Raw genomic sequence first — 23,319 nt, 5'->3', positions numbered from 1 at the left:
TTGATAAAGGAACATTTACACTTGTGAAGAAAATGTTGGTGAGAAAAGCATCGTACCTTTACCCTCTTCACTCCTGAGCCATGACATTTCATAAGGGACATCAACATTCATTAAGCTACATTTTAAACTCATTTGTCTTCCTAGTGCTCGAAGTAACATATTACCTGTTTCGATTAAGTTTCGTGTTGTTCCAAACGTTAGTCTCCCAAGACAAGGGATAAAAGTTAGTAGAACGTTTAGTACTTTCCTTGGAAAACAGCACGCAATATATTATCCCTCCTCGCCTCTAAGAGGGATGCAGATAAGTCGCAAGGGTCATAAATTAACTTGGAGTGTCTTTCATGGGAGTGAAAATAAGAAAATTGCCCTTGAGATAGCCTAAGTTAGATACGGGAGTATCCATCAGCTGTTGATCTGTTTAGTTGACATGAAGTTCTGTTAGAGAGAGATCCTTGGTTCATCTACAGGCGGTCATCGGTCTTAGTTAATTCTACTCAGTCAGATTAGTACAGGATTGCTTTGCACTAAACGCCATTAATCCATACACTTCCACTGCGTGCAGCTCGCAAAATAAATCAAACTTTTATTTCAAAGTGGCAATATTGAAATATAAATGATAAATTGGCTTTGTATAACGGTGTTGGAATATGTCATTATCCTGATCAAATATCGGATCCCAAAATATCTTCAAAGCAGGTATTCAAACATTGGACGGGTGAAAGTGTTTGTTGATTAATGAAAACAGACTAATGTTGAACAGCAAGAAAACCTCGGCTCACGAATAGTCTACTGTATCTTCTCCGGGTTCAGAGCTACCTACCACGGGATTGATGACTCAATAATTCCATTGAGGATGCAGATCAGGTGATGGAAGACGCATTTTGCGCCAGTGTGGAACCATTATATCTGAGTGGGATTGTCACTGGCTTCTCATAAGGTTGGCTCGACTGGAATTCCGATGAATACATGTGGGATTTATGAAATCAAAGCACACTAGGTGAAAATGAAAGTTGCAACACCATGAAGGCGTGTGCATGGTGGACGGACGTGAGGCAGTGATGCGAGACGACACATTCTGGTGCTTCTGTGCAGACTTGTGGACAAATGTTAGTACAGAGTGTGCCTACCCCGGGCTGTATGCGCCTACATTGTTGAATTCTGCGCGGTATGGAGTCAATATGGCCCTGTATTATATCATGCGGAATTGCGGTCCATGCTTGTGGCATAGCGAGGGCGGTTTTGACCACAGTCCGCAGTGGCTGATAAGAATTCTGCAGGTGCCTACCCATAATGCCCCACATACGTCAAATAGGGCTTAGATCCGTGCATCTTGCGGGGCACAGCAAATGCGTGATGTCTTGGAGAGTTTCCCTCCGATATACTGTATCTGTAGTGTGAAGGCGGGAACTGTCTAAGTGAAACATCACACTTGCAACAGTTTAGATATCCAATTTCCAACTTATTTGCGTTTCCTATCAATCGTGTACCTAGTCTTACATCTCTCTTGGTAAATTATTCCAATCCGTAATTCCTCTTCCCAAAAACGAACATTTTCCCCAAATTCTCCTCTTGAATTCCAACTTTATCTTCATAACTTCCCTTGTTTTAAAAATTCCATTCAAACTTTCGTCTGCAAATGTCATTCCAAGCCATCTCTCCCCTGAAATCTCGGAACCCTAGGCTTAGTCAAGGTGTGTTTCCATATTTCCAACTCTTATCAGCCCAAATGTTTGCAACATTTTCCTAACACTACTTTTTTGGCCGTAAACCACCCAAAACAAACTGCGTTGCTTTGCTTTGGATATTTTCCAGTTCACAAATTAAGTACCGGAAGTTCCGTGAGGGCTCCACACATTGGGACCATACTCTAATTCTGGACATCAGAGGTAAAATATCGTGACATTTCACTAACTTTACAGGATACCAGATAGAAGCTGCTGGTGCGGATATTTTGCTACTTTTAAGGTTGAACTGTTGTTCGATAATTTATTATTGCTTATCGTTGGTTTCTCTTTGCACCTACGATGGTATCATACAGCTTTCTTTCTTTTCTATGAACATACAATAGCGTATCCATAAGAAGGCACAACGAATACAGATCACCTCAAAATCTACATTTTCGCACTTGATTGTTTACACCTGGCGTCTAGAATTGGGGTCTTACCAGTGACTTACATGCCCTTTCCTTCATATCCTTGCTACAACCCCTGAATACCCTCCTAATCATATGAAGAGATCTGTAGCCTTTATTTACAATCCCGTTAATGCATTTACCCCAACTCTCACTACATTGACTGTGTCATCAAAACTGAGACGACTTCTCCACTTGGTGAAACTCACAACCTGACTTTTCATCCCATTTATCATCATACCATTGTCTGCAGTCCATCTCACAACGTTTTCGGTCTTTTTGCAGTCACTTACAATTCTGTATTTTATTTATTACTCTGTACAGTATATAATCATCCACAAAAAGTCTCATCTGAGATTCCAGTTCTTTTCTCATATTTACTGTATATACTTTCCCAGTTAGCATTTGGTAACCTGAGATCACCTGATACAGTCACATTCCGTCTTGCGTCGTTCCCCACGTGGCTGATTATTTATAAAATAATTCTGCATCTACGTCATCGTCACCCTTTCCAAAAAAAAAAAAAAAAATCAAATTTCTAACTATGTTTAACGTCCCCTCACCCGATACGCGGGAACGTTCGGCTAAAATAAATTTAAAATACAAATACGTTGTAAAATATTCCAATATTACAGTACAAACTACATCTGGGCGCTTCGTTACACATTAAAGTCGCAATGAGTTTTAAGGAATATGTTTAGCAATAAATGTATATTGTCAATGGAATGGGCCGTGTTAAATGTTAATCAACAGGTGAAGCAGACCCGCCATGTTCTTTAAATGTAAGGGCCTAGATACATTTAGTACGATTTAGGTAAAGCATATTTATTTCGTGTAGATATACTTCACATTTCTGTTACATTAAGTAAGGTAAGGTAAGGGTTATTCTGTCCGAAGGCAGGTCCGAATCTCCGCAGAGGTGTTGCTGAGCTGGAGTTTACGTGCGGTAGGGTGGCCAGTTCCTTTCCGCTCCTCCATTTCCTCACCCTCCCCCCGCCAACCAACAGCGCGTGGCAACCCATCCACGTCCTGACCACGCCAAATGTTACTTAACTTCGTAGATCTCACGGGATCCGCGTGTTTCAACACGGTTACGGCCGTTGGCTTACATTAAGTTTTACTACACAAAATACATTCCCCAACACCTTCGAAAAAAATCATATAGGGTGAAAGAAAGCTTGGCGTGGTTTCACTGTTTTGCTTATAAGTTCCAATGTAGAACCTCCCAATCCCAGCTCTCCCCCTCGGGGAATTTTAGGTTTTTGTAAGGACCATGGGTTTATCAGTTTCTCTATTACCAAGTTTTAAGTTTCTGGGATCCCTGAAAGTGCTCCATTAGTTCATATCTATTTTCATTATTTTATCATACATCGCCCACTTTGACTTGCACGTATAGATTACGACATTAGCGTGCTGACCTTTGGCTTACGGGTCCCGGTTCGATTCCCGGTTGGGTCGAGGATTTGAAATTTCATTGGTTAATTCCTCTGGCTACAGCAGGCCTCTCAGGAGGCTACACACCATTATTATTATTATTATTATTATTATTATTATTATTATTATTATTATTATTATTACACCTTCTTTATATTTAGAAAATTCGCCTCATCATATTCTCGATGATGTTAAAAAGTTGATTAGGGTAATTACAAGTCCACGAAAGCTACAAGTCATTATTTTGGAAGAACATTTCCCACTGGATAGAAAAATGCTTATATTTGCAAACCTATGCCATTTTGTTTTGTTTCTGAGTAGCACTTTTGAAAATTTCCCATTTTTTGCTAAGGATCTTCAGGGGTCAGGTTCTTCGGACCTTTTTCTATTTCTGAATTGGTGCAGCAGTTTTGCATCTGTATTTTGGCACAGGTCAATATAAAATATAGCTTCCACTGAGGTCTCAATCCTTTTATGGGTGTGACAGTATGGAAGCTGATGAGTAATGACATTCAGGCCACGACTAGTGCGTCCAGATGTTATGAACGGTGCTACTCATAGAGCCGGTCATGGTACAATAACAATTTCTGAGCCTGTTAGGAAAATAATGGCAAACTACCTCACTGCTTATCATGCCTTGTGCGCTTGTTATGGCACCGCCATTGGTTTTTATGGATTCCCAATAACTGCACAAGCTTTGTTGTGCTACTTGAGGATCCAACCAGCCTCCTGGCCGAAGACTTCACTTTACTGGTCTGGCAGAATTCCTTAAACTGCCCTATTAATTCAAATGTTTTCATTATTTTACCTGCCTAAATTTCGAATTCCATTTATCGGTTATTTATCATTTATCCTTCGTAATCTCAACACTACCGAGCTCGATAGCTGCAGTCGCTTAAGTGCGGCCAGTATCCAGTAACCGGGAGATGGTGGGTTCGAGCCCCACTGTCGGCAGCCCTGAAGATGGTTTTCCGTGGTTTCCCATTTTCACACCAGGCAAATGCCGGAGCTGTACCTTAATTAAGGCCACGGCCACTTCCTTCCAATTCCTGGGCCTTTCCTGTCCCATCGTCGCCATGAGACATATCTGTGTCGGTGCGACGTGAAGCAAAATGGCAACAACAACAAAAAAAAATCTCAACACTTTCTCACGATTTGATGTTAACAATAAATGTATACTATCAGGAAACTGTTAAGCCCATGTAAACTACAGGTCAACCGTTTGATAAAGAAGTTGCCCACTGGGTGAAAGAAAACTTTGCATAACTATTCTGTTTTGTTTTACTGCTCGAACATCGAATGCCCCTAACTTGGCCCATTTCGGGAGTATCGGGAATTTTTTGGGGAAGTATCAGGCTTCTTGTACCATGTTTCTAGGGTACGTGTTAGTGCCTCATTATTATTCTTATTCACGAATTGGTCGCTTAGTACCAGACAGAAACAAAATTTGTTTATTTTCCTTTTAGCTAAAAATTCTTTCATACGAAACGAGTGGGTGTAAATCCATTGCGTCGACCATTTACGTCGTGTGATCTTTCTCTCTTCTTCCTCGAAAGCCTTTGTTTGTGTAATTTTCCTCTAGATTCTATTTCTTGAAGATTTTCCTGTTTGTTCACACAGTTTTGTCTGATAGTCGTGTTTTCCTGGAATGTGTGGATTCGGCCATTCTGTATACTGTAGATGACCTTGGAGCTGGGTTTTTCGCATACGCATCGTATTTGTGATTGTGGGGCTTTGTTTGTGGACGTCTGCGTTGGGTGTAGAGTAACGCGCTCCGTCTTTAGGCCTCGATCGTAGAAATGTTCCCATGATTTTGCGTCCTTTAAATTCGAATTGCTCCTTCAATGTATGTGTTGGAAGTTGAGTGTCTCTGATACGTAGAGTGCTTCCGGATTGTTTACTGTCATATAGTGCCGGATTTTACAATTCCAAGAAATATTTTGTTATACATATTTATTGTTAACTAGTGCCTTATTCACACATTTGTATAGTTACCCCATCGACATCCAGGCGTTTGTTGAGATTTTTGTGTTTCCACTTATAATTTTATGGTTAGGCGTTTGTTTCACCAAACCTAACAAATAGGCCTATACCACTTACAGTGTGTCGGAAGAGTACTTTCCCCACAGCAGATGTGGCCGTGAATGGAGAGTAACCGAGCGAAAGCTGCATTGTGCTGCAACCATCACAATTAGGACATGACTTCATTAGTCTGGGCTCTTTCTTGAAAGACAGCGGTCATTAAATTAAGAAGAGAATGGCTTGGCGGTAGACGTTAAAAAGGGAGGGAAATCTACAAATGGATCTGGGAAAGTAACAGACATTGAATGTTCTAAAATACTACAGGACAACAGGATGAAGAAAAAGTGGAAGAGGAAATGAACAAATGTTCTTTTCTTGTTCCTGTTTTCAAGCAGTGTTTTATTACTTGCCGCAGATATTTGAGCCTCATACATATAATACACTGGAACAGAAATGAATGATTTCCCCCAGTGTAAACACCCTGCATTGAAGAACAAATATTAGATAAACGTGAGCTTAGAGGTACTATGATCTCATCGATAAGACAGGTGAATGTACTGGAATAATAATAATAATAATAATAATAATAATAATAATAATAATAATAATAATAATAATAGCTGGCTAAAATCAATAATAGTTAGTCTAAATATTTACAGGGGCTGCCTGGCCAAGGCTGTAAATGCATGCTCGGTTCACCCGGAAGGATGTGGGTTCGATTCCCCGTCAGGAAATCGAAAAATTTAAGAAACTAGATTTCTACTTCCCGAGGTGCATATGGCCCTGAGGTTCACTTAGCCTACACCAAAAATGAGTACCAGGTTCATTTCTGGGAGGAAAGGCGGCCGGTCGAACAGCTGACCACTCTACCCCGAATGGTGCCGTCATTACGGATACTGGAAGCCTTCCACCCCTTCCACCCCTCCAAGGGCCTTCTTGGCCTGTACGGAGATAAATTTGCTTTGCTTTTCTTGCGTAATTGTCTGTAATGTCCATACGAATAGAATGGTTACAGCAAAACCTTTAGGTTAACTCTTAACAAGATGCAGTTCCTGAATGCTTAATATCGGCAATAATTTCGTGTGGCTATTTCTAGCTAAATGCAGCTCTTGTAAGGCAGACCCTCCGATGAGGGTGAGCGGCATCTGCCATATGTAGGCAACTGCGTGTTATTGTGGTGGAGGATAGTGTTTTGTGTGGTGTGAGAGTTTTAGGTATGTTGGGGACAACACAAATACCAAGCTCCCGAGCCAATGAGAATTAACCAATGAAGGTAAAAACACACGTCCCGGCCGGGAATCGAACCCGGGACCCTCTGAACCGAAGGCCAGTACGCTGACAATTCAGCCAACGGTTACAAGGCTGGTAGCCTGTATCATATGCTCAAAATACTTTTGGACTGCAGTAATGGGGAGATAGTGGGTTCTAGTCCCACTGTCGGCAGCCTTGAAGATTGTTTTCCGTGGTTTCCCATTTTCACACCAGGCAAATGCCGAAATTTGGACTAATACAATTTCATTACCACATTATCCAAATTGTTATTCAACAAAAAATTTACCGAAAGGTGCTAATGCATTTTGCATTAATGATAATAAGAATTAATTAATTACAAAGTCCTTAATACAGCGGTTAGCATTGAAAACCTACGGGCTCTGCCTCAAATTTACAAATAGTGCTTCTGAAATGTTCACTCTAGCTAGTGAGGTTATGTGAGGTATTTAACACGGTGTCCGCCTCTGTGGTATAGTGGTTAGCGTGATTAGCTGCCACCCCCGGAGGCCCGGGTTCGATTCCCGGCTCTGCCACGAAATTTGAAAAGTGGTATGAGGGCTGGAACGGGGTCCACTCAGCCTCGGGATGTCAACTGAGTAGAGGTGGGTTCGATTCCCACCTTAGCCATCCTGGAAGTGGTTTTCCGTGGTTTCCCACTTCTCCTCCAGGCGAATGCCGGGATGGTACCTAACATAAGGCCACGGTCGCTTCCTTCCCTCTTCCTTGCCTACCCCATCCAGTCTTCCCATCCCTCCACAAGGCCCCTGTTCAGCATAGCAGGTGAGGCCGCCTGGGCGAGGTACTGGTCATTCTCCCCAGTTGTATCCCCGACCAAGAATCTGAAGCTCCAGGACACTGCCATTGAGGCGGTAGAGGTGGGATCCCTCGCTGTGTCCGAGGGAAAAACCGACCCTGGAGGGTAAACAGATGATGATGATGATGATGATGATGATGATGATTTCACACGGTTCAATAAAGGGAAAAGTTAATTGTCAATCCGTTGAAGAAGCTTTCGTCCTGTGTCTTACATTGGTCGCATTCACCTGTCCACAAAAATAGTACTATCCCCTGCTTCAGGTGACGGCGGATGTTGCAGCCCTTCAATTAGGTCACATTATACAAATAACTATGTCTAAATATTTGAACGATGTGACTACAAACAGGAACTACAGCGGTGAATAACATGAAAACTGCGATGTATTCCTAACAGATAATATACTTCTTTCCCTGCAAGCATTTCATCATGAATATTCATTATGTATTAAGCACGGAAGAGATGAAAGGGGTAGAAGGAAGGGGGTGAATGAAGGTGTGAGAAGAGAGGGTTTCAAGAAGGGGAGAGATGGAAAGCTTGAGCGAAAATCCACAGCGATTGGTTGGTGCCCTGTTTACATAGAGACGCGATAATTTGCTAAATTAATTAGTCATCCCTTTCTTCCACTCCTCCTACGACATACCGAATGCAGAGAACGTCTTGTCATCCGGACATTCAAGAGTATTGCTTGTTCGGGATGAAAACAAGACCCTAGCATTCTCAATGGAATGCTGCTATCGCGGCTGGTTCCGAATCGTGAAATGCTTTCGACGAAAGCACACACAGGATCCTGAGATCAATAGCTGTTTTGACATGAAGATGCTGCACGAGAGAATTCCATGATAAAGAATAGAGTCAACTTTATCTACAGAATGACGATGTTAGTTCAAGAAAATGTTAGCTCAGCATTACGAAATATCCCCCCCCCCCATCCATGGGATCCTTGGCCTACCAAGTGACCACTGCTCAGCCCGAAAGGCTGCAGATCACGAGTTGTCGTGTGGTCAGCACGACGAATCCTCTCGGGTGTTCTTCTTGGCTTTCGAAAATGGGGCCGCTATCTCACCGTCAGATAGCTCCTCACTTCTAATCACGTAGGCTGAGTGGACCTCGAACCAGCCCTCAGGTCCAGGTAAAAATCCCTGACCTGGCCGGGAATCGAATCCGGGGCATCCGGTTAAGAGGTAGGCACGCTCCTACACCACTGGGCCGGCATTACGAAATACACCCATCCGATATTCGAAACGTCACATTCAATTCTTGCAAGGTGTTTTCAAGTGAGGACTCTTCGCCTATTGTCCTACTGGCGGCAATCAACTCCAAAATACGGTTCCTGTGACCCAAGACTTGTAGAAATTATTTAGGTGCATTTTTCTGGGATTGTTAAATTTATATTTTATTAGTAGGTTTTCTATTTGTGTAACGCTTCATTAAGTCATAAAGGTTTTCAGCGACGACGGGATAAGAAAGGTCCAGGACAAGAAAGGCAAAGTCTTTGGATTTGTTTAAGGTGCAGTTCCAGTCCTAGTATGGAAGTAAAAATCAGGGGAATATGTTTCTGATCTGTAGATGATGGGGTTCGAACGCTCCACCCCACGAATGCAGATTCACAATTCCTTGATCCTTACTGTGCAGTCAACGCACTCGGTGTTACCAGTCGCACTAACTATTACAGACTTTCTACGACGCTCGAATGGGAAAGGGCTAGACTTGAGGAGGGTAGCGGCCGTGACCTGAAGTGAGGTACAGCCACTAGCATTCACTTAGCGTGAAAATGGGGAAACCAAGGTAAATCATCTTCGGGGCTGCCAATACTTAGGTTCGAAACCACAACCTCACGAATTATAGCATACAGCTACACGGCCTGTATCACAACCAAGCAAAACATAATAGTTGTTTACCTAGACATTAAAACTAAGTTAAAATTACTTGATATTCTTACGATAGTATGCATATTATTTGAATCGGGAAAGTGATAAAGGCCTTTTCTACACTGCGTTGCTTACATCGTCTGTACAGTAACGAGGTGACACAGCAAATTTTAGCACATTCAGATACAACTGGACTGAGCCGGGATCGAAGCCTCTAACTTTAGCTCAGAAGCGCTTGTAGCGTCAGAATAAAATATATCATCTTCCTTCCTAGATATACTGTCGTTGCCTTGATTGACTCCAATATTTATTATAGTTCTTGATGAGACGATCATTTTCATATTCAAATTATTTACGAAGTAACTCCTAGGCCTTTCCTATCCCATCGTCGCCATAAGACCTATCTGTGTCGGTGCGACGTAAAGCCCCTAGCTATTTACGAAGTTGAGAATACTTCCCGGTTGTGGTTCTGATAGTTCCCGCAATAAAATTGCCGGTTTATAGTTCTATAGGATGCTTACCCACGCATTCTACGTGAAGAATTCTATGGAGAATAGTAATGAACATGTACTTGGTTCTTTATCACTTTTATCTCTAGTCATTATAATAACTTGGAGAATGTCAAGTTTGAAGACGGTAGCAGATGTACCCTTGCCCTTCATTAAACCTAGTAGATTTGGCTTTCTTAATAAGAGAAACGACTCCTTCCCATCTTGTGATACGAGTCCATTTAGAGCCTTAGCTTGCCAAGACGACTACTATCCAGGCAGAAGTTGTCCTGATATTGGAGTGTCATGTAGTGAGTGAGGTCATATGGCAGCATATTGCTTTGCTTTCGTGACCGGATCAACTGCCTATTATTTCAGACAGCTGACAGCTCCTCCTTTGAATTCGGGAGGTTGAATGAATCCCGCTACAGCACTCAATCTAGGTTTTATATCCATGGACGAATCAGGGATCGAACCTTGGGATCTCCAGGTAAGAGACAGATACGGTAACCCTGGCCTATAAAATGAGAATGTTTACTCTTATTTTTGCTAATATATTATGTAATAGTGTAACACTGACCAATTTATCAACGCCCCTATGCAGATAACTTGTGATGCACATTGTCTAGCATGTAAGAGACACACTTAGCTCTTGTTTCTTAAAGATGTCTGTTATAATTACATACCTAGGTAGGACCTGTTATGTGGGGCAGGTGAAGTTGACGTGTTCATTGTATGTAAAAATGCGAAGAGAAGATTTTGTGAGGTACTTTCTGAGATATTATCCGAACATATTCGTGGAATATGGAATACTGTGTTAAAATCACTCAGATTGCCTTCCACCTGGTCATTTATTTCTATTGGTTCGATATCAGCGAGATTCTTCTGCTCTTTATCATAAAACTTCCGTAGAAGCAGGAAAATCGTACACGTAATGTGAGGAATAAAGTAATATGTAGGAGCTCTACAGGATCGGGACTTGGTGTAAAGACGAAGCACTTGCTCGCCATAAGCCGCACGGAGATCCAATTGCAGCAATGAAAGGGGATGTCATTATAGAGTTGGATTGGCTATTTACGTGGGGGTGTAATCGAATTGAAGCCTGGAAGGGTGCTTTTGCTAGGGGACAGACAGACGTGTGGATGCATGTACAGGACCTATGTATTAAAATGCAACTTCGGAGCTTAGAAACCGCAGCTAATAAACTGAGACTCATGCAACCTGCGTGGCGAGTGACTATCACAGGAGATTGTCAGTAAAGTTCAGTATTACAGTAAATTACATTTCACTGGGAACTTCGTTTTTAGGAAGAGAGTCTAGTCGATTACTTTAATTCTTCGAGTCTATTTTTGTTTCGATATTACGTGAGATGATTTCTATAAAACTACCTTCTTTCCAGGAAGTAACGGAAGCTGTTAGAAGGTGGCTTACAGTAATCAGAAGTGATCCATAGTATTAATTTAATCGTTTCTTTACAAGCGAAGCTGGGGCCATGGTTAGTGAATTGAGTTAGCTACTGGTTTTCGATCTGGACGACAGGGGTTCAAATCTCAATCGACGTTGGATTTGAATTTTCACCTGGAAAACCACACCTGCTCAGGAAGGGCGTCTGCCTTTAAACGACGAGATAATAAGCTGGGCAGCGTGGCTCGGAAGATTTCTGAGCCCAAGTTGGTGGGTTCAATCCCGTCTTAGTCCGGTGGTATTTGAAGGTGCTTAAATACGCCAGCCTCGTGTCAATAGAATTAGCAGGACGTAAAAACTCCTGGGATAAACATTTTCGGTACTTTGGCTCTTCAGGAAACGTACACGTAGTTAGTGGAACGTAAACCAATGAACATTTAAATCCATAACAAACCAGGGTGGCACCAGTGACCCCAAAAGTACTTGGAATAGGACGAAACATATTGTTTCCATTTCTCATGATTGTGTGAGATCGGCAAAGAACTTAGGTATAGTTTTTGGTTGAGATTAGTTGCACCTCTTTCTACCCTGCGCTGGATTAATTGAAAATCCTAACCTCAGTTCCTGGAATTCAAACCTGGGATGCCCGATACCTAGTTACAAGAATTAATCGAAAATAAGATGTATAGAAACAATTACAAACGACATCAACATACACAGAATAAACTGTACAAGCAGAATGCAACTAAATGAATAAGTTATCCTTATTCAATCCAGCTTTCCCTCTCGTACATATAGTCTAGTTCCATCCAAAAGCTAAATTCTTTCTTAAAGAATACCATTAAACGCACTGCTTGGCTACATCTTCATTCAGTTTCACTTAGTATACTACCATTCTACTACCATGCTAAGTAGCCTATTTGAAGTGACCCACGTGTTCCAGTTTCGAATTCCCTACCTGAAATTCAATCCGCTTAGTTTTCTTCTCTATTGACATCGCTTTAGTCTTGGAAACAACAAAATACATACAGCCATAAAAAAAGATATGTTTCATTCTTATAAGTGTTTGACTCAGTATTATTGTAGTCCTCATAGTCACTGAGCATAAGAGTATTATGTGATATTAATATTAATTGAAATGTCAAGAGATTTTCAATTTACCTATCGGTTTTAGAAAAGGATTAAACATTTTTTGGTAACTTTTATGTGTGTGTGTTTACTTTCACATATCAATATATATAAATATGTCTGCAGACATACATTCAGTTCTTAAGGTTTTATAAACTTCCAATGATAATGTTAATGGCCATAACAATTGAAACTGTCTAGCTCACACCTCCTACGCTGTTTACGAATCAGTTGTGACGTTCCGTTCTCGGCACCACACTACCACAGTGAACTTGATGATCAATAATCCTGCTAGCCATTCCAAGAACTCAATGTACATTTATTTTTCTGCATCGAACTATGGTCCTAGAAATCCGTAGATCGGACTCGCATGATCTTGAGCTCAATACACAAACGTAGTATGCATTCGACCATACACACTGGCACAGTACAGTGAAAAAGAAATAGTGATATTTTGAAAGAATCTTCCAATTTTTCTACCGCTTTTCTCACACCTGTGGGGTCGCGTGTGCGAACTTCGTTGCACAAGTGGATTTGTCCCTGTTTTACGGCCCGATGTCCTTCCTGACGCCAACCCCATATGAAGGGATGTATTCCCTATTGCGTGTTTCTGTGGTGGTTGATAGTGTAGTGTGTTGTGTGAATATGAAGAGCAGAGTGTTGGGACATACACAAACCCCAGTCCCCGAGCCAGAAGAATAAATCAGAAGCGATTAAATTCCACGACACGGCCGGGAATCGAACCCAGGGCCCTCTGAACCGAAGGGCAGTACGCTGACTATTCAGCCAACGAGTCGGACTGATATTTTGAAAGAATGTAAAACAAAAATGTGGCTCAAGAGATATTGAATGTTATCATGAATTCTGGATTAATCCTTTTGTGACATCCTGTAAGCTTTCATTCGGGAAATTACGAGTTAAAATTTCACCATCGGCAGCTGAAAATAAAATAAAGCTTTCTGTAGTTTCTTATCTTGACATCTGATTAGCTCACACCGAGTGTCGTTCCATCTATTCAATGGATCAACGTACGCAGCTTCTCCACCAGTTGTCCTTGCATGTCTTTTCATTTTCGATGGTAATTCAGTCTCCATCTCTGATCTCAGTGTGGGACCTCACCATGTCTCTATATCTCATTCTGGATCCCTGCCTTAGTCTCTTGTCCTCAAATTGTAAATCGAATAATTTCCTTCGCAATGTGTTTACGTTCATCCTTAGCATGTGTCCATACCACGTGAGCCTGGGTGACACTATGATGTCCTATTTCTGATATCTGTATTTCTTATTCTGTCGCGTCTGGTTTGTTCGATCAGATTCCTAACAAATCTCGTCACAGCTGCTTGGATCCTACTCGTCTCTTTCCTTTCTTTTTCTTTACTGATAACTTCATTCTTAGAAGAGTTCAGCTTCTTCCATTTTCTTCCTGATTAGTGTTAAGAGAGGATGGTTGTTCAGTTGTACTTCCTCGTATAACAGTAACCACCACCATCATCATCATCATCATCATCATTTTAGCTAATCTTTCGTGTGGTCGGAACTCCTCACCATTTTTCCATGATGGTGTTCACAGCGGCAGATAATATTGTCATTTCCCCCTCTGAACAAAACTTCCTCCAAACCAATTCCCATGGCGCAACAGCCCTGAAGGGCCATGGCGACCGCTGCTCAGCCGGAAGATCTATACATTACGGGGTGAGGTGTGGTCAGCACGAAGAATCCTCTCTGTCGTTATTGTTGGCTTTCTGGACCGGGTCCACTATCTCACCGTCAGATAGCTCCTCAGTTGTTATCACTGAGACTGAGGAGACCTCGAATCACCCTCAGATCCCGGTATCAATCCGTGACCTGACCGGGAATCGAATCCGGGGCCTCTGGGTAAGAGGCAAACACGTTACCCCTAGGGGGTCGGCACATAACTTCCTCTACCCCTACTATTCCAGTATTAAAATGATATCGAATCTCGACCTGAACAGCATATTTCCTGAAAGTACGGGAAAACTGTCCATTGTCATGAATGTTCGTTATGCCACTTAGGTTCCAGAATGGGTAAAGAAAAAAAAGTAAATAAATGCAATGTAAATTTTAATCTTATACCAGTTGTACAGTATCATTTGAAGTAATTCCACATACTGTATAACAGATGACTATATTTGTAAGTAGTAAGGAGATATTATAAGTAGAATTTTGTAAACAATATAAATTTATTAAGGATGAGCTGTGTGTTTAATAGAAAACATCGTTAGCATAAATTGTATAATATTGTATTATAGGAAAATTTTCTTCTCTTGTTAATTTAATATTTAGTGCTTGACAATAATGTATTTTAGTGTACCATTTGCCACCGAGGTAGACACCTCATTTTCAAATAAAGAGATTTTGTTTGTTTGTTTTTTTGTTTAGTCATAACTTGAGACATGCATAAACTAAAGGAATATCTAACAGTAGTCAACGGCTGATCACTGTCTTTCTCCATAAGTATTAATCATCGTGAAAGAAGAAGGAATGCCGTCGTTAACGTCTTAGAATGATCATGCTACCTTGCGGGTCATAGAGGGGGAGTCTAAATACGTCACACTCGTGTCAACTAACTTCCTTTCCTGATGATCGGTTAAAGTGACCTATTCCAGGAAAGACAACGTGATTCGTATTTATTCTTAAGTTCCTGCCGTCATGAGTTGCTGAGAAGCCAGAGCCCTGGCTTGACCCTAGTCAGTTCAGTGGTATTTGAAGGTGGTCGAATTCGCCAGCAGGGTGTTGTCAGGTTTACTAGAACGTAAAAGAACTCCTACGGGACAAAAGTTTCAGCACTTCGACGGCTCTGAAAACCGTAATAATATTTACTAAAATAGAACACAAAGCAAATAACAGTAGATTATTATTATTATTATTATTATTATTATTATTATTATTATTATTATTATTATTATTATTATTATTATTATTATTATTATTATTATTATTATTATTATTAGTATCAATTTAGGAAGGCTCGGCTTGTGCCGGTAACATAATGGGCTGACTCGGCCTAAGCAAGGAGTCACCCTCTTGAGTATGAAACTACAGGTACATATGTACAAATATTTACAACAGAAATAATTACAACATATACATTTATACAATAAATACAAACAACTTCAGACTTCTTATGTCCCCGTTTTGGGAATCTGTTCTTCAGTATTACTGGAACTGCGGCCTGGAACTTCATGCCGTTTGGCGTGAGTCAGAGGAAAAGTCGTTCCTAGGAACTTTCTCACAATGTGGCAAGTGCTCAGGAGGGTGGCTTTCTGTAGTTCTACGTATGTGTGATGATGCAAGTTTAATGCGGCCAGAGAGCTGTGCAAGCATTTTGGAATAACACCGGTACATGATATTACTATTGGAACTGTGGTGACTGATTCTAGTTTCCACAGGCGTTGAATTTCTATTGCCAGTTCTGTGTATTTTGATATCTTTGTGGCTATTGTTGTTTGCAGATTGGAGGTATTTGGACAAGCAATTTCTATAAGGGATGCGGATCTTTCTGATTTATCGATTAGAATAATATCTGGCCTATTGTTGCTGAGCGTGACATCGGTTATGACTTCTCGGTCCCATAGTAGTTTATATGAAGAGTTTTCGAGAATGGGTGGAGGTGTATATTTCCAATATGCAGTTGATGACTGAAAAAATCCACATTTTACAGAAAGTTTCAGGTGAATGATTTTTGCTACCTGATCATGTCAGTGCTTATAATCGATGTTGGCCAAGTGTGGGCAACCAGAGATACGTGCTGTATGCTCTCTGTAGTTCTGGAACAGCGGCGGCAGTTGTCTGAGACAACTGTTGGATCCTTCATGATAAATGTACGGTAGTTCCGTGTAGCAATTACTTGATCTTGGATGGCCAGAACAAATCCTTCTGTTTCTGGGAAAAGACCGGAGTAAGTCAGCCAAGCGTGCGACGCAGGTTTGTCGATATGAGGCTGATCCAGTTCATGGGGGTATTTCCCGTGAAGAGGTTTTTGCTGCCACATGGCCATATTCATCTCTTTTGTAGGTGGGGTAGAAACAGGCATTTCTGGCGACGACAGATTGAGAGGTGTATAGTTTATAATAATAATAATAATAATAATAATAATAATACATTATATTATAATGTATTATAATAATATAATATATAATTATAATATATAGTCTAATATATATAATATATATATTATAGTATTAATAGCACGCGTGTCTCTTATTAAATAGGGATAAAGATATAAAGATATTAGCCTAGGCCCAGATTCGTCTCAATTGAGATACAGTGTTTAAAGAGGATTAGAAAAGTTTGTTAAAGTGATCGTGATGTTTCAGAAGGATAGTTGGATTTGGGACTAAGTTATGGGCAATGATTATATGAAGATGGCAAACAGTATTAATTATATTCCAGAGCCTCATAAACCGTGCGAATTGTGTTACGGCAATGGAGCTGCAAATAAATCTAACGTTGTTTTAAGTTACTTGCCCTGGTGGTTCTCCCATAAGCTAGTTACTTCTTGTTCTCTTCTGACCTTGATGTATTCTATTCAAGGATTTTTACTGTCATGTACAGAGCAAGTTGGCTATGTTGTACGGGACGTACCTGCATTCAGCAGGGTATCGAAACACTTTGCTGGTAGTCCTGAAATATGTTCTCCACGGTTTCGAGATTTTCACACCAGGCAAATAATGGGGGTGTACCATAATTACTCTATGCCACAGCAACTATCTTCCAAACCTCCAGTTTTTCTGTGTTAGTACGACATTAGGTCACTGGAACCCTTGTCTTTCATGACTCTTCCGAATCTGCTTCCTTGGGTTTCTTTCCTTGCAAGACCTGGATCCCGTTCAATTTATCTCAGGGAGATCTAAAAGAAAAACAATAATCCTGTGGTTCTCAGACTGTGGTGTTGGAGAAGTTTTAAGTTTGCCGTTCTCCGTTTGGTCACAGCCTGTTATATTATTGCAATTTTAATACTGAATGATATCTTGTGGCTACTCCAACCACTACTCTTATACCTTCATATCTTCCACACAATATAAATAACATTTGTTTGAGCGCCAGTTGCTTTTTTAAGAAAAACAACAAAATTCGGTAGAGCATAACTCTTATATCAATTATCTCAAGGCGTGAGGTGATAAACTCACATATCTGGCAATATACAGGGATATGGATCAGGAAAATATTAAATTACTGTTGCATTTCCACAATTGAGTATTGTACATGGAACTGGAATCACTTATTATAATTAAAATAAAACTGAGTTTATGATTATAATTTACGTCACAATGAACAATCATTGACGTCTTTTAATTTAACAAAAGAAATATATCGTGAGATTTGCGCTACTAATAAAAGGAAAATTTAATCTAAACAAAAAAAAGCTATTGGCATGAACTTGAAGTGAGATGTGATATCGCCGCTGATTACATTCTTCTTCATGTTATGAATGCATAACATGTCTGATGCTTTAATTACCTGATGTCGGCATACACCGCTGTTGAACTTGAAATTCTTGGGAAAACCTCTGAGCTGAAGTCGGGAGCCGTCTGCTGTTATCTTCTTATATAACAAGGAGTTGGCCTACATACCGTGTACGCGTGTAGGAAGCTCCAATGTAATTACGTCCACTCAATATATTATAAGTAATTGGAAAATATTATTGAAACATCTTGTGAAGTCCATCCTCACAAGAAGATGATGTTTCTTTATCAGCATAGTACCCGTCTCTGCTCGGATACAACCACCACTTGTAGACTTCCTCGATTATTACTTCTTCAAACACAACTCTTAGCTCTGACCATCACACTAAGACCACTTCTTCCATTTGATACATCTGACTGTTACATATGATCTGCACGATATGATCTGAATAATATGAACTGAATACCTCTCACCACCGTCGCCTCGACTTATATAACCTCGCGATGACGACTCATCTCCCTACTCACTGTCCATCCCTTCCACTTCAACATACAGTAGCTGGCGAATACTGACACTTGGTCGCAATCACGTGCCCACGCACTGATGTCATCAGTCAAGTGTTGTCTAAGCGTACCCAAGCGGATTGAGAATGACTAAGCTGAATGCGTCACCGGAAAATCTACTTGCACAGTTAAACATAGCCTCGATTGCAAAATACTATGCCAGCTCATCCAGCCAGAGTTACAAGCCACAGCATGACAATATGAAACCAACAAATCTCACTTACTACAATACAGAATAATTACAAATAAATTTCACTTAACCTATGATTAAATACAATAATATACGTGATACCTAATTATTACAGTCTAAATGATGAGAAACAGAATATATAAAATCTAATGAATCGGGTTAATAATAATAATAATAATAATAATAATAATAATAATAATAATAATAATAATAATAATAATAATCATAAATACTGAATGGAATCTGTAACCCTGTTGTACGGTTACAATCTATGAACGTAGCAAGTTTTCAAATCAGTCATGACACTCTGAAGTGGAAAATCTGTGCTAAAGTTGGCCAATTTGTAAGCGAATAAAATACCGTACTTTATCTGAAATTGGTGATGTACAATTATTTTGAAACACTTCAGTGACAATTACAGCTTTGGAGAGTATGCTTTCAATACTCGTGAGCGTTTAAATCTAGGAAGCGTTTATTTTATTTTATGAGTTTGCTTTATGTCGCACCGACACAGTCAGGTCTTTTGGCGATAATGGGATAGGAAAAGACTAGAAACAGGAATAAAGTGACCGTCGCCTTACTTAAGTACAGCCACAGCATTTGCCTGGTGTGGAAATGGGAAACCACGGAAAACCATATTCAGGGCTGCCGGCAGTGGAGTTGGAACCCACTATCCCCAGAATGCAAGCTGGTAGCTAGCTACTGGGAAGTGTCCTTAACGTCAGATGTTTGTTGTTATCTGCATGTGAAATAGAGGCACGAGTTTATATTGTGTAATTTTTTAAGCAGAGTTAGTGCTCTTAATTCTCATTTTAATTCAGATGGACGAGTGTGTAATCAAACAAAGTGAGCCTGTTAAAATGAAAAGTCTGAAATCGAGAAGTGAGGTTATATATCGTGGAAATGATGCCTTACTAATTTGCTATTTACTCATAATTTGTAAACCTGTAATTTAGGAAAATTTTGCCTGAGGGCGTATGAAACTTCGTCATGAGCGAGGGGTACAATTTTAATAAAGTTGGAAAACCTCTGCACTGATGGATAATATGTCATACAAAGTATTGTTCTTCTCATAATACATTTTATTGCACTAATTTTTTAATCCTTTTAACTGAGTGAGTTGGTTACCTTCCTTCGATTTTGCAGAGTGCACCGTTCAAATCCTGTGAGCAGAGAAACGTTATTTCATGTAGGAAGTGATGAAATTCGACTATAATAAGGGATGGAACAATTTTGGAGTCAGGGCATGAACATTATTGTTTTCAAAATACAGTATGCAGGAAATACTGTACCTTACAGGAACACTTTCACGTCCTCCATGATCCATATTGAAGTAGCCTGTTTAAAACATCACACCCAGGATCTAGTACAATTTTTCTCTTTTCCTGATAAATAACTGGCCAAAAGGCAATCCCTTTATTACACTCTAGCCCTGTGTACGCCCCAACTAAAATCCAATTGCGGGCCTGTTTTTGTGTTTATGTCATGTACGTCACAAGCTAACTAACGCGACATAACGTTATTAGAAGCGGCGCGGACCGGTCTGATCTTCATAATAAGCTTGTGTCCGTGTGTTCGTCCGTCCATCCCATAGACCTCTCTTTTTGTTCTTTTGTAATTTGTCCTTTGTGTGGGGCCTCGTTAGTGGGTGCCGGTCAGCCATTAGCGCCCATCTGATTGGCCAGGGGGTGTCTGACGTAACGCATCAAACACCATGGTGTGTGTTTGTGTTTGTGGGGGTGTCACACTGATGGAGGCGCAAAGTGCTCGCGACAAGGAGAAACAGAGACAGTCGAGAGTGGACTAATTAAGGAAGGGCAGAATACATGGCTTGCTTTTATTATATCAAATAGGAAAAAATGATTGCAAAATATGACCGATATATTGACAAAGTTCGTTGAGGACTTTAAATAGGTTTCAGCTTTTTCATTAGATTAAGAAATATGCGATGTAAATTTCCCGATGATGAATTCTGTTTTGATAAGGAGAAATGGTTACAGTATAGAGAGTTCGGTTATCATTAATTCTGTAACTTTGTTTGGCCCCTATTGATTCATAAGTAGAGTAATAAACGTATCGGCGATACTTGTCTATATTAGCTTACTTTCAGTTTCGGAGAAAAACAACATAAACATGTTTTCCCCTTAAAGTTGTATTTTAGATGTGTATATTATAGGACATGCAGAAATAATTGTATAATTAAAAGATATGATCATGCTTTTCGTGAGGGGTTACGTAGCTGAGACAGTAAAGACGTACTTTGTTTACCCGAAAGGATATGAGTTCGATTTCTAGAGGTGAGATTTCCACTTTTGGAAAGACATGTTGCTCTAAGTTTCACTCAACCATAAGCGAGTAGTCCTGTCTTATCCTGTGGTCGCCATTAGACTTGACTGAGTTGATCTGGCGTAAAACACACTGAAAAAAGAAAGCTCCTCTATCCCGCTTAGTACCGAGGTAGAAGACAGCCCCATCCACTCTTTCAATGGCGTAATGGACCGTATGAAAGATGTCTTGGCTTTGCTTTGATTTCATTAATCGTGATGTTCGAACATACCAACACTTCACTTGTTTATTAAATTCGGCCTATAAGTCGTTTGAAATTTAGTATGAATTGATTATTTTGATGTAGTAATGTATACATCTTAGGCCCATTTCCTGCTGCAGGGTGGGGGTTGAGGTGAGATGAAATTATATGCCATGTTTTACGGCCGAGTGCCCTTCCTGACACAACCCTAATTAAGGGATTAGTGAATATGAAACTGATGGCGAATGAAACTGGATAAGGAGGTGGAAGGAATCGGCTGTGGCCTATGGATAGAGACTGTCCCGAAATTTTCCTGGAAGTGAAAATGGGAAACCACAGAAAACCATTCTCAGGATAGCCGAGAGTGGTCGTCTCTCGAATGCAGAGCTTGGCTTCACAGCCACTGCGCGATAGCATACGCCCCCCTCTACTTGGTCTTATAATGTTCTCAGCCCCAAAATAATTGGGAAGAGGTCAACAAGAGCAAGAAGAAGAATATCGAATGATATTTTAGATGACTAACTTCGTCGATTCTCGACAGTGAGCGTTCTTACTGAGTAATCTCTCGCCATTGTAGTCACAAATACCTCTACATTTCAAGTCCTAGATAATGTGTATGAGATTTATAAAGTGAAAAGTTAGGCCTCCAACGATTTGGTTTGAATTCCACGTAAAAACTGGTGGCTTGTGGGTATGACTACGATGCTAACAGACACGTAAAACTGCATGCTTGCGTCGCTTGATGTACAGTAATTGTTGTACCACGGGACTTTCAGTTGTACGTGGAATTCGAAACACAGGGACTTGACAGTTCCTTTTGAAAATCCCAGGTGCATTGGCCGGGATTCGTATCACGGCTACATTGGTGAAAAGTCAGTGAAGATGCTTCTCGGCTCTCTTAGTGCTGTAGAAAGCTGTATGATAATGTCCTCGATCGCCCCTTGGCTCTGCCACATTCTGAAGACAGGCTTAATATTCAGAAGTTTTATACTTTATTTGTAGTGGAAGGACAACAAGAAGCTCTCTGATTCGAAAAGTGGAAAATTGAGTTCTCAAGACAAGGAAGCCTGCCATCGATCAGGAGTCTAAGGACCAACGAGGTGTGTAGTAGCATAGAGTAAGTTATAGTATTGTTTGTTGACGATTGGGTTCATTATTTGAACTAAAGAATGAATGAATGAAAGATGTGTGAATGAATGAATGATAGAATGAATGAATGAATGAATGAATGAATGAATGAATGAATGAATGAATTAATTAATTAATTAATTAATTAATTAATGAACATCATTATCTCATAAATATACGAATGTGAGAACGAGTGCAGTATCGAATGAATTTATTAAAAGAGTACAATAATAAACGAATGAAGAATGGAATGGTCATGTTAAAGAATAAGCAAGATAATGTGTATATGAATTGAAGGATGAATATTTGAAACAGTTATACTGTATTTAATAACATAAGGTTTTACACATTAAAACAACAATCACCACCAGTAAAGAAATTAACGAATAAGTGCAAAACATAACAAATCGCAATGAGTGAGTACGACGATACATGAAAAATGGTGAATGTTATTAATGAGGAAATAAATAAATGTGTATATTTTTTAATCGGTGAATGAGTAATAAACTACGTGGCCGAGAAGGGAAATGAAGGGATAAGCGATGGTACAATAATTGAGGAAGTAAACGAGTGATAAAGAAAGAGTAAGTCAGTGAATAAATTGATGAATTAGTGGACACAATATGCAGGAGACCTGAGGAGCACGATCAAACAGTCATTATCCATCTGATGTCCGACTCGTTGGCTGAACGGTCAGCGTACTGGCCTTCGGTTCAGAGGGTCCCGGGTTCGATTCCCGGCCGGGTCGGGGATTTTAACCTTCATTGGTTAATTCCAAAGGCTCGGGGGCTGGGTGTTCGTGCTGTCCCCAACATCCCTGCAACTCACACACCACACATAACACTATCCTCCACCACAATAACACGCAGTTACCTACACATGGCAGATGCCGCCCACCCTCATCAGAGGGTCTGCCTTAC

This window comes from Anabrus simplex, chromosome 1, assembly GCF_040414725.1.
Source record: "Anabrus simplex isolate iqAnaSimp1 chromosome 1, ASM4041472v1, whole genome shotgun sequence".
Lineage (NCBI taxonomy): Eukaryota > Metazoa > Arthropoda > Insecta > Orthoptera > Tettigoniidae > Anabrus > Anabrus simplex.
Note: the sequence above shows the minus strand (reverse complement) of the source record.